At 35.7% G+C, this 11,233-nt stretch overlaps 1 pseudogene; it reads left to right on the top strand.

Annotated features, from left to right (window-relative positions):
* The first annotated feature begins 424 nt into the window (after positions 1-424).
* Positions 425-2,047, top strand: LOC127090929 (polygalacturonase-like; annotated as a pseudogene).
* Positions 2,048-11,233: the final 9,186 nt, after the last annotated feature.

The following is an 11,233-nucleotide window of genomic DNA, read 5'->3' as shown; positions in this document are numbered from 1 at the left end:
TAAATTAGGGATTACCGACTGACTCCACAAACCAACATGGTTCTTTTCAGCATGCTTGGTATTCATTCATACGCTTTCGAGGAAAATTTCTAAGAAGGTCACCCTTCTAAATACTAATCCAAGTCAAACACACTCAACTATCGAGTTCTTATTTGTTATTATACCTAAGAGAAGATGCATCTTATTGGTATATGTAGTACCAATCAATCCTTAAAAGCATTCCCTCAACCATGTAGTCACATACACAGACAACCTTAATATCCTCCCGTTCCAAGTTGAATTAGGACGACCACTCCCCACCCTCTTCGGCCTCGGGTATTACAACCACTTCCATTCCCTCTTCAGCCTCAGATGTTACACAACACACTATTAAATTTCAAGCCACTTTACATGGTCACAATCCTAGTGAACGACAGAAAAAAACATGGAGTATGGGCACTAACCCACTTCAAAGTCAAGCATATAATTGGGGACATATATCGAGTAATCTTGAAGCTTTTCAGATAAAAAAGTATTAGTTTTTCATTTTTCAAATAGTTTGTACCACAAAAGATGCATTTTTCCCATGACCCATGCCCTTAAACAGCTGAAACACCTCTAAATTCGGCGGTGGTAAACGCCATGGACTCTTTGTCAACCTAATGACTCTATACTAATTGGATGTGGCAACCTCACACAACAGCAAGATATAATCAACGAAGTTCACCTCCATCGCGCACATGACCCACTCCACATTACTATATCCAAACACTTTTTGACGATTTAAGAGATTTTTCCTTGAAAAGTAAAAAGGTATTAGTTTTTCATTTTTCAAATAGTTTGTACCACAAAAGATGCATTTTTCCCATGACCCATGCCCTTAAACAGCTGAAACACCTCTAAATTCGGCGGTGGTAAACACCATGGACTCTTTGTCAACCTAATGACTCTATACTAATTGGATGTAGCAACCTCACACAACAACAAGATATAATCAACGAAGTTCACCTCCATCGCGCACATGACCCACTCCACATTACTATATCCAAACACTTTTTGACGATTTAAGAGATTTTTCCTTGTTGACAACCTATTTTGAATAAACTGATGCAATTTAACAATAAAGAAACGCTAAAATTCTATATAGATCAAAGAACATAAACCAATCGGAATAATATGAATTAATATAATTTAAAATTAAGCATATACAATATATAGAAGAATATTGAAAGGAAATCAAAATTGGATTGAAAATATAAAATCTCAAACATAAATAATATTCAAAAAAGGATTGTTCAATGGATCAAGATTGGAAAAATGAACCATTTAACCATATCAGGAAAAAGAGTTTTTGATGGTCAAGGTATAGCTACTTCGAAACAACCTACATCTTCTTGGACCAAACATCATAAAGCTGATAAGAAAGTTTGTATGGTAAATATTTATCTCCAAAGAAAATAGTTATAATAATTGTTTAATAAACATTTTATAATTGAGTTTATTGATTATATTTCAAAGAATTTAGGTTTTTATTTTTTTAACAACTCCATAATCACTGGAATTACATCTAAGGACAACAAATATTTCCATTTATGGTTTACATTTGTGAAAATATCATATTGGATGGTATCAAAGTTAGTGCTCCTACTGACATTACAAACACCGATGGAATCCACTTGGGAAAATAAACTGATGCTAAAATTCTTAATATCGACATTGCTACTGGAGATGATTGTGTGTCATTGGGTGATGGTAGCAGAAAAGTACTTGTACAAAATGTGAAATATGGACCTAGTCACAATATTATTGTTGAAAGCCTTGGAAGTTTTACAAATGAAGATGACCTAGAAGGTCTAATAGTTAAGAATTCTACTATATCAGATACTGATAATTATGTGAGGATTAAAACTTGTCCATCTGAACAAGGAAAAATTACTATTATTGATATTTGTTTTAAAGATATTACCATGGTTGATGTTAAAAACCCTATCATCATTTCCAAGAGTATTTCCCATGGAACCAATGCAACAAAAAGGTAATCATCACTACAAATTTTGAAGATGGTTAATCATCTAGGTATAGTTTAAATGACTGAGGAAATCAACAAACACCGAGTGCTGAATAATGTTGTCGGGGATGAATAAGAAATTTCGCCTACATATTTCGAACCAATATTGATATTCTCCTTAAATGAAATCGATTGCTTAAAATTTATGCTTTTATATGTTTAATAAAAATTATTTGGATGAAAAATATTTTTAATTTCAAAAATGATCATAATAAAATTTAGATCTATTCGGCTGAAATAAATAAGAGTAGAAAAAACTAGATAAAAGCTCAACTTTATTTATTAGAATGGTAGTCTTTAAATGACAAGACTCCATGGTTGTTTACAAAGTAGAAAAACGTAATTTACATGGAAAAGATTTACATTGAATACAAATGATCATTAATCCTTCTGCCAACTCTTGATGTCCACTGTGCTTTTGACCGTTACTGGGGATGATGAATCGCCATCGACCGTTGTTCTCAAAAATGCTTCAACACTGAAGATCAGCAGGATGCAATTACTGGCCATAATCCCTAATTTTTGCATAAATTTCCCCAAGGCGGGGTACTCAATTTATCGGGATAATTTTTTCTGTTTTATCTCTACAACTTTTGCCTGGATCGCCCTTTCGGGTTTTCAATCTACCGAGACGCTCATTTTTGCCTAAGCCTCCCTTTCGGGTTTTCAACTTATCGAGTTGTTCTTTTCTTTTTAGGCGAAGTATTTCTTGACTGCATCTGCGTTCACATGACGAGTGAACTCTTCACCATCCATAGTTGTAAGAATCAAAGACTCTCTTAACAACATATGGGCCTTCATAATTAGGGGTCCATTTGCCCCTAGAATTTGTTTTGAAAGATAAAATCTTTTTGAGCACAAGGTCACCTTCTCTGAATACACGAGGTCTGACCTTCTTATCAAAAGCTTTCTACATCCTCTGCTGATATAACTAACCATGACATATGGAAGTCATCCTCTTCTCTTCAATCAAATTCACCTGACCATACATGGTCTGACACCATTCAGCCTCAGTCAACCTGGCTTCTATGAGCAGACGCAATGATGGAATCTCAACCTCTACGAGGAGAAATGCTTCCATGCCATATACAAGAGAGAAAGGGGTTGCCCCTATTGAAGTGAGGATGGATGTACGATACCCGTGCAAAGCAAATGGGAGCATCTCATTCCAATCCTTGTATGTGATAACCATCATCTGAATAATCTACTTGATGTTCTTGTTTGCAGCTTCAACAACCCCATTTATCTTGGGTCTGTATGGAGAAGAATTATGATGTGCGATCTTGAGGTATTTACAAAGAGCTTCCACCATATTTTTATTTAAGTTCTATCCATTATCAGTAATGATCTTGCTTGGCATACTGTAGCGATAAATTCATCATCATCAAGCTATGGATAAGTAAGACATCAATAAAACTAGAGTCGCCACTGCGTTATTATTGTTTCCAAGGGAAAAGGGAAAAGTACGAACAAAACCCAAAAAATAAGAAATTTTCAAATCAAAAGTAATAAAATTCCAGAGATTACATGTAAGGGGGTTGGTTACATAGAGGGAAGGTGTTAGTTCCCAAAATATCCTAGGTACTACTAGGGAGCCCTTTTATGTGTGCATATATATTTTGTACAAAATGATGTTCGCAAACAAATATAATGGGGGGATGAGAAAAGAATTCATTAATTATATTTTTGTGTTTGAAGGTCTTGTGCCTACGTACCAACATAAAATGAGGGATCAAAACCTCGTAGTTCGTGGTATAAATTTCAAAGTAGATGCATTGCTTTTAACAAAAATTAAGTTTGATAGGCACAAAGACCTAAAATGGGTTGAATGAGTTAGTTCTTTTTGGCTTTTGAAAATTTTAAGTCAAGTAGAGTTAAGTATATTTACAAGTTTGGTTAAGAAAAGAAGTTTGAAAATGCAATGGCATAAGGCCAAAGTTTCTAGTGTGCAATGTGGTCTAAGTTTAAAAGTAAAACGCACAAGCAAATAAGTTTTTGAAAGGAGGGAGAGATTTTTAAATTAAATAAATGGGGAGGAGATGAAGAGACTAATCCTAAGCATAAATTTAAAAGTTGAGAGTTGAAAAGATCTGACCAATGGGCTGGAATCCAATAGACAAGAATGTCATATAGAAACCCAAATTCCCTTGGACATTAGAATCAAGCAACAAACAATGCACAATATATCAACTTTAAGAGAAAAGCATCAAATAAAGATAGACATACCCAAGCTTAGACACTTCATGATCTTCTTCAAATTTTCCCATGTAGCAGATGAATTCCACAAGTCACAGGTTCAAAGTAACAACTTCACAATGAACATGTTGCATATGAACTCAAATGGATCTTCAATGATGTATAGATGAAGTTTCAAATTACAAGCCCTTGGTTACATGATAGTTGGAATTGGCCAAGTCCTTTGCATAGGAAGTGTTGCCTAAATTCTAAGTCCAATTGTCTCAGATCAAACCAACAGTCCACACAAGATGTTTTTTAGGGTTTATGTTCTTAATATGTACATTAAGTGTTAAAGACCACACAAACAAATAAAATATACACAAACAAGATATATCACATAATATGGTCAAAGTGGACAAAGTGAAAATGGCATTAAAATAAACAATTAGAATGGTATGCATAATGGCAAATGAATAAGGCTTAAAAAATAAAGTGCATTAAAGTAAATGACTTGAAATTAAATGTTAGTTGTTAATGAGTTAGAAGTTAGTATTGCTTTTGCGTTTGCTTTTTTCTTTTAAGTCATTCTTTGGAGAACACTTAACCCACTTATCACAAGCATGGATCCATGAACCAAGATATCTTCCAAAGGAAGGAAAAAAGGCCAAGTTTTAACACAATACCATGAAATAGGGGAGACTTACAATCTCACTAACTAGAATGCTATGCCTTTTGTGTCAAAATTTAGCGCTATGTTAAGCAATCGTAATTTGACTTATGTAGAAGTCATAACCATCTGAGGTCGGGAAATCAAACTTTGTTGTTAATGCATGTTAGAGACATAGTATAATAGACTATGCTCATGAAACATACCACACACAAAAATAATATGCAAAAGTGGTGGTGTAATCTCATACATACTTATTTTGATTTTGCAATCAACTAGCCTTAGGATATAGAGATACCATAGGTCCATGACATGAATGAATAAAGAAAGGGAGTGAGATGAAGGGGGGTGGAAAATGGATCAAACAAAAATTGGACAAGGGAGGACTTTTACCAAATTAAGATCAATCATTCATTTTGGGACATGGAATATACATTCCATCAATCCCCTAAATCCAATGATCTTAACCTAGAAAAGTCAAATCAACCTTGACCAAGGCCCAACAACACAAGTCAAACTTACAAAGTCAATCAAAATGGATCCATACAATTATTTGGCATTTATTCAATTTAAAAATACTAAAAATAATGCATTAAATTAAATAAGGTTCGTCAAATTCCTAAAACCTCATCAAAACACCAAAGAAATGGCCATGAGATTCATCATAGGTCAAACAAGGTCAAAGGACCTTGGAGAAAATTTTTCAGAATTTTTGGAAACTTAAAAGTATTTTTAATTAATTAAAAATATTCACAAAATCAATTAAATCATGAAACATATTAATAATGATCCAAAAAATAATTTAAATTCAAAATATGTAAGAGGATTTTATTTAATTTTTTTTGGTGAAAGTCTCATATTTTTTGGATCAATATTAAAATTTATATGAATTAATGGAAATCAAAGGGATAAAATGAAAGTAAGAAATTACAAAAATACGTGGACCACTTGATCTCCCTCATTAATTAAGGTGGCAGATCTAGTGGGCACAAACATGCGTTCCATGATGGAACTTAGTCAGCGCGCCACACAATTGGTAATTAAAACCAACGTTTGTGATTAAAACAATTTAAACTAGATCAATGGTTTTGAACCGTGCCACCTCACTACTGGAGCCAAAGGCCGGTCACCTTCTCAGGCGAACCTCGCCGAACTGGTTCAATCATCACCATGACTAAAATGAAAAAGGAGGGCATGATGTGAAATAAAAAATGGCGTAGATCACGAATTTGACCTTAATTTTAACTAACTCCAAATATATAGAAAGAAATGAGGAGTTAAACTTTGAGGTGTGTCAACCGATTTGCTTCGATTTGACCTCAAAGCAACTCAATCTTCTTGCCTGCATTGATAGGACATCAGACAACCAAACATCCAAGAGAATTAATAAGAATTAAGTGAGAATCGAAGAGAAGAAAAAATCTGAAAAATACCTTCAATGATGTGCAGAACTTGACCTCTCTTGCTTCAATTCTTGTTTGATCTTGCTTCAATAGCTTGTAGAAGTGGATTAAGATTGGTACAAAGCTTTGGATCCTGGAATTTTCGAATCTCCAACAGTGAGATTCAAACTCAATTTTCAAGTGAAAATTATCAGGTTTTTCTTTGAATTGTGAGGGTTTGAAGAGTGGAGGAAAAGATGGCACATAAGGATCCTTTGAAATGAGCTTAGAGGGACTCTATTTATATAAAATTGAAGTGTTATTTTCACACTTGAAATTTCTTCAAAAATTGGCAATGTAATTTTCAAGCCTGCATGGTCGTGTACAGGCCCATGAAGCAACTCACTAAGGTCCAAAATCAACTGTGTTGAAGTCTGAATAAAGCTTGAATGGCAAGGCAAAATGAAATGGTAATTTGAAGTTTTGATTTTGCCAACTGATGCAGTTATGGCCTTGGGAAGTTGACTTTCAAATTAGGGTTTAGACAAAATGACCTACAATGTTTCAACATAGAAAATGACTTTCCAAGAAAAATTAGCTCTAGACTTCAACATGAAAGTTGTTTGGAATGTCATTTAGAGTAACTTTTATCTTGGAATCATTTTCATATGGTGATAATTGTAGGAGATATGGTGTAGGGAGACCCAGTCTTGATCAGATGAATTCATCTGGCCAACCATCATTAACCAACTTGCTAACTTGCAATTATATTGACTTTTTAGGCTCATGGTAGATAATATATGCATAAGATGCTGAACTTTGAAGTGTCCCTTGAAGTATTTGATCAATTAATGAGGATGCTTGTTGAAGAAGTTACTCAAGATACCCAGACAAACTAGGGTTTCCAAGGCAAACCAACTCCAAACTCTTGACGAAACTTTGATCAAAATAACATGTAGATACCATGGAGACTCATATATGATGCTTAGAGACATTGTGGATCAATATTTGGTTGTGCTCTTAGCCATGAGGGTCTTAAACCCTATATATGAACTTGATAGATCAATGGGGATCATGCCCTACCTACAAAAGAGTTAGACAAATGCAAAGACATATTTTTGGTGTTTTGGTTAGTAAAATGATAATAAGTATGATACAATGACATATTGCTTGGTGATCTCTCCCACAACAAACCCAATGAAAGAGGGGTAAGGAGGATGCCAAGGTAGATCCCAATGCTAATGCATATTTTGAAGTTGCATGAGGGATCTTAGTGTCAAAATTGGGGTCTTACAAATGGAATTGGGGAAATGATTATTACTCATCGATAGGTCAACTCATGTGTTTGTTGTTGAAGAGATCAAAGATGAGAAGCCGTGGTATTTTGATAGCAAGTGTTTCCTCCAAAGTCAAATTTACCCGTGTGGGGCATCTTTGAAAGATAAGAAGACTTTGAGAAGATTAGCCGGCAACTTCTATCTGAATGGTGATGTTTTGTACAAGAAAAATATGGTTCTGCTCAAATGCGTGGATAGACACGGAGCATACCTATTGATGACTGAAGTCCATGAAGGTTCCTTTGGTACCCATTCCAATGGACATGCAATGGCGAAGAAGATGTTGCGAGGAGGTTACTATTGGCTGACAGTGGAATCTGACTGTTGCAAGTTTGTGAAGAAGTGCCACAAGTGTTAAATCTATGTAGATAAGATCCGTGTTCCTCTGACACTATTGAACTTCATTTCTTCTATATGGCCCTTCTCCATGTGGGGAATTGATATAATTGGAATGATTGATCCCAAAGCTTCTAACGGACATCGTTTCATTTTGGTGGCTATTGACTACTTCACAAAGAGGGTTGAAGCGCCATTGTATGCGAATCTAACCAAGCAAGTTGTTGTGTGGTTTATAAAGAATCAGATTATATGCCGTTATGGTGTGCCAAGTAAGATCATTACTGAAAATGGATCTAACTTGAAGAATAATATGGTGGAAGCTCTTTGTAAAGACTTCAAGATTGCACATCATAATTCTTCTCCCTACAGACCTAAGATGAATGGGGCTGTCTAAGATGCTAATTATGAAGGCCCATATGTTGTTAAGGGAGCCTTTTCAGGCGGTGCTTTGATTCTTACAACTAGGGATGGTGAAGAGTTCACTCGTCCTATGAACGCAGATGTAGTTAAGAAATACTTTGCCTAAAAAGAAAAGAATAACTCATTAAGTTGAAAAACCCAAAAGGGACGTCTAGGCAAAAATGAGCGTCTCGGTGGATTGAAAACCCGAAAGGGAGATCCAGAAAAATATTAGAGACATAAAATAGAAAAAATTATCCTGATAAATTGAGTACCCCACCTTGGGGAAACTTATGCAAAAATTAGGGATTATAGCAAGTAACTGCATCCTGCTGATCTTCAGTTTTGAAGACTTTCTTGAGCACGTTATTAGATTTTGATCCCTAGTAGCGGCCAAAAGCACAGTGGTTATCAAAAGTTGGTAGAAGGACTAGTGATCATTGTATTCAATGTAGCCCTTTTCCATGTAAATTACCATTTTTCAAGTTTTGTAAAGATCTACGGAGTCTTGTTATTTACAGACTACCATTCTATTAAACATATAAAAGTAGTAATTTTAAGCAATCAATTTCATTAAAAGGAATGTCAATAGTGGTTTGAAAGCGATAAGCCCTAAGTGAGGAGCATTATTGGTTCTCCCCAAGTAGTTGGTGTGTTTCCCCTTTCATCCCCGAAAGTATGTTAGCTTCCGATGTTTATTGATTTCCCCAGCCAAGTTCGTCGTCTTCTCCAGCTGAGTTTGTGATCGTCCTCCCTCGGGTTGTAGGCACTTCTTTGTAACAGTTTTCGACAGAGCTTTGTTTCTCCCACAAGTCGCCATCATATTTTTCACAAGTCAGAGTTTCCTCCTAGTTTCTGAGCAGCAATTTGTGTTTATACCTTGCAGGGTTGTCTCCCATTTGATATGGTGTTGACCTAAAATTCATCGCAGAGTTGATAGCAGTTTCCTCAGCAGATCTCCTCCTTTCTTCCCTAACTAGGGTTGAGCCTTTGAGATGTTTGATCTTTTCTTCAGCAGTTGTTTCTCTCTTTTGTGGATGGGCCGAGAATTGTATCGATGATTCAAATCAACGACCTTTTGTATCGTTTGTGATTGTTTTGTCAGCATATATACACATACACTTATATAACTTGCATTATTGCATTTTTGTGATGTTTATCCTCTGCTATGGTGGTACTTTATCCCTATACAGGTTCGGTGTGTCTGTCCTCCTTCAATTGTAGAATGTAAGCCCCTTAAGCAGAAAGACTTTAACCTTTCTCCTTCCCCACTTAGTTATTTCCTCGTGGATGATTATGATTTCAGTTTCCTCCCTAGTTGATTATCTGGATGGAACCACTCCCTTTGAGTTATATCCTCATTGGTTTGAGTCTTGATTGACCGTTTCTTTCTAGATCTTACCTAGATAGATGCCTTTGGTACCCTAAGAGTCTATTACCTAGTAACTAGTAACATTATTCTTAGTTTGCAGTTTGTTACTTCTTGCCCAATACCCGACAAAAGTAACCCCCCTTTTCCCTAGCGGATTCATTGTCACTTTTCCCTAGGAAGTATATCCTTGATTTGTTCATCCTAACCGATGAAAGATATTTCCTTCCCCTGTTTTAGGTTTATCCTTGATATGGTCATCTTAACTGATGACGGATATCGTCTTTTTGGTATTCTACCTAGTAAAAATGTAGTTGTAATCTCTACTTGTTCCCCAAAGAGTTAATCCTTGATATGTTCATCCTAACCGATGACGGGTTTCCTTCTCTTTGCGGTCTTCTTCCTAGTAACTGGTACTTGTAAATCCTGATTTTTCTCCCCTTCGTAGAGTTTATCCTTGATATATTCACTTTAACCAGTGATATATATCCTCTTTGTGGTTTTCTATCCAGTAATTGATAGATGAAATCCATATTCTTCCCCCGGAGTCTATCCTTGATATGTTCATCCTAACTGGTGACGGATATTCTATTTTTGGTATTCTATCCAGCATTCGATAGATATAATTCCTACTTTGTTCAAGAAGTTTATCCTTGATATGTTCATCTTAACCGGTGACGGATATCCTCCTTAGCATCCCTAGGAAAGTCTATCCTTGATATGTTCATCTTAAGTGATGACAGATTTTCTCTCCTCTAAGTCTATCCTTGATATGTTCACTTTAACCGGTGAAGGATATTCTCATCCTTTTGGTCTTCTGCCTAGTAATTGGTAGTTGTAAATCCTATTTTTAAGCTTTTCCACAACAAAGCTATTCTTACTTAGTAACTGGTAATGAATACACCTTCTAGCAGCCCTTAGCGAGTCATCCTTGATATGTTTACCCTAACCGGTAACATATGTCCTCCCCGTCAGATTTTGTTATCCGTGTACCAAGTAACCGATAGTCGATAATATATGTCTGCTCCTCCTTTGTTGAAGATCTTTCCTTCCCCAATCGAGTTTGAGTGCGTATTTTATTAATGAAATCGTTGTTCCTACTTGGTTCGAGTATTTCAGCCTTGTTATGATCTACCCGTTTCCCCTACAGATGCTCCTTTTATCTCCCCAGCTGAGTCTTTCCATTGATTTATTCTCATGGAATCCCTCGTGTCCCCTAGCAGTTTTTAAGTCGTAGCCTGGCCTACGCACAACCTTTTTATCCACTCAGAGTCTTTGTCTCCCCAGTGAGTTTTCCTTATGGAATGCATTATGCTCATGCGGAACTTCAGTCTCTCTAGATTCTTTTCCATTGTGGTAACATTTCCCCACAGAGAATTATTTTTTACATGCATAGCATATGCATCATGAGGTCTCTTAGGGACCAAAATTTGTTTCTATATGTTATTATTTAAGCTCATTCTACTGATTCGATGCGAAGATTTTAACCTTCATATCCTCAATTAGAACATTCTT

This window comes from Lathyrus oleraceus, chromosome 1 (assembly GCF_024323335.1).
Source record: "Lathyrus oleraceus cultivar Zhongwan6 chromosome 1, CAAS_Psat_ZW6_1.0, whole genome shotgun sequence".
In the NCBI taxonomy this organism is placed as follows: Eukaryota; Viridiplantae; Streptophyta; class Magnoliopsida; order Fabales; family Fabaceae; genus Lathyrus; species Lathyrus oleraceus.
Note: the sequence above shows the minus strand (reverse complement) of the source record. Positions and strands in the feature narration are given on the sequence as shown.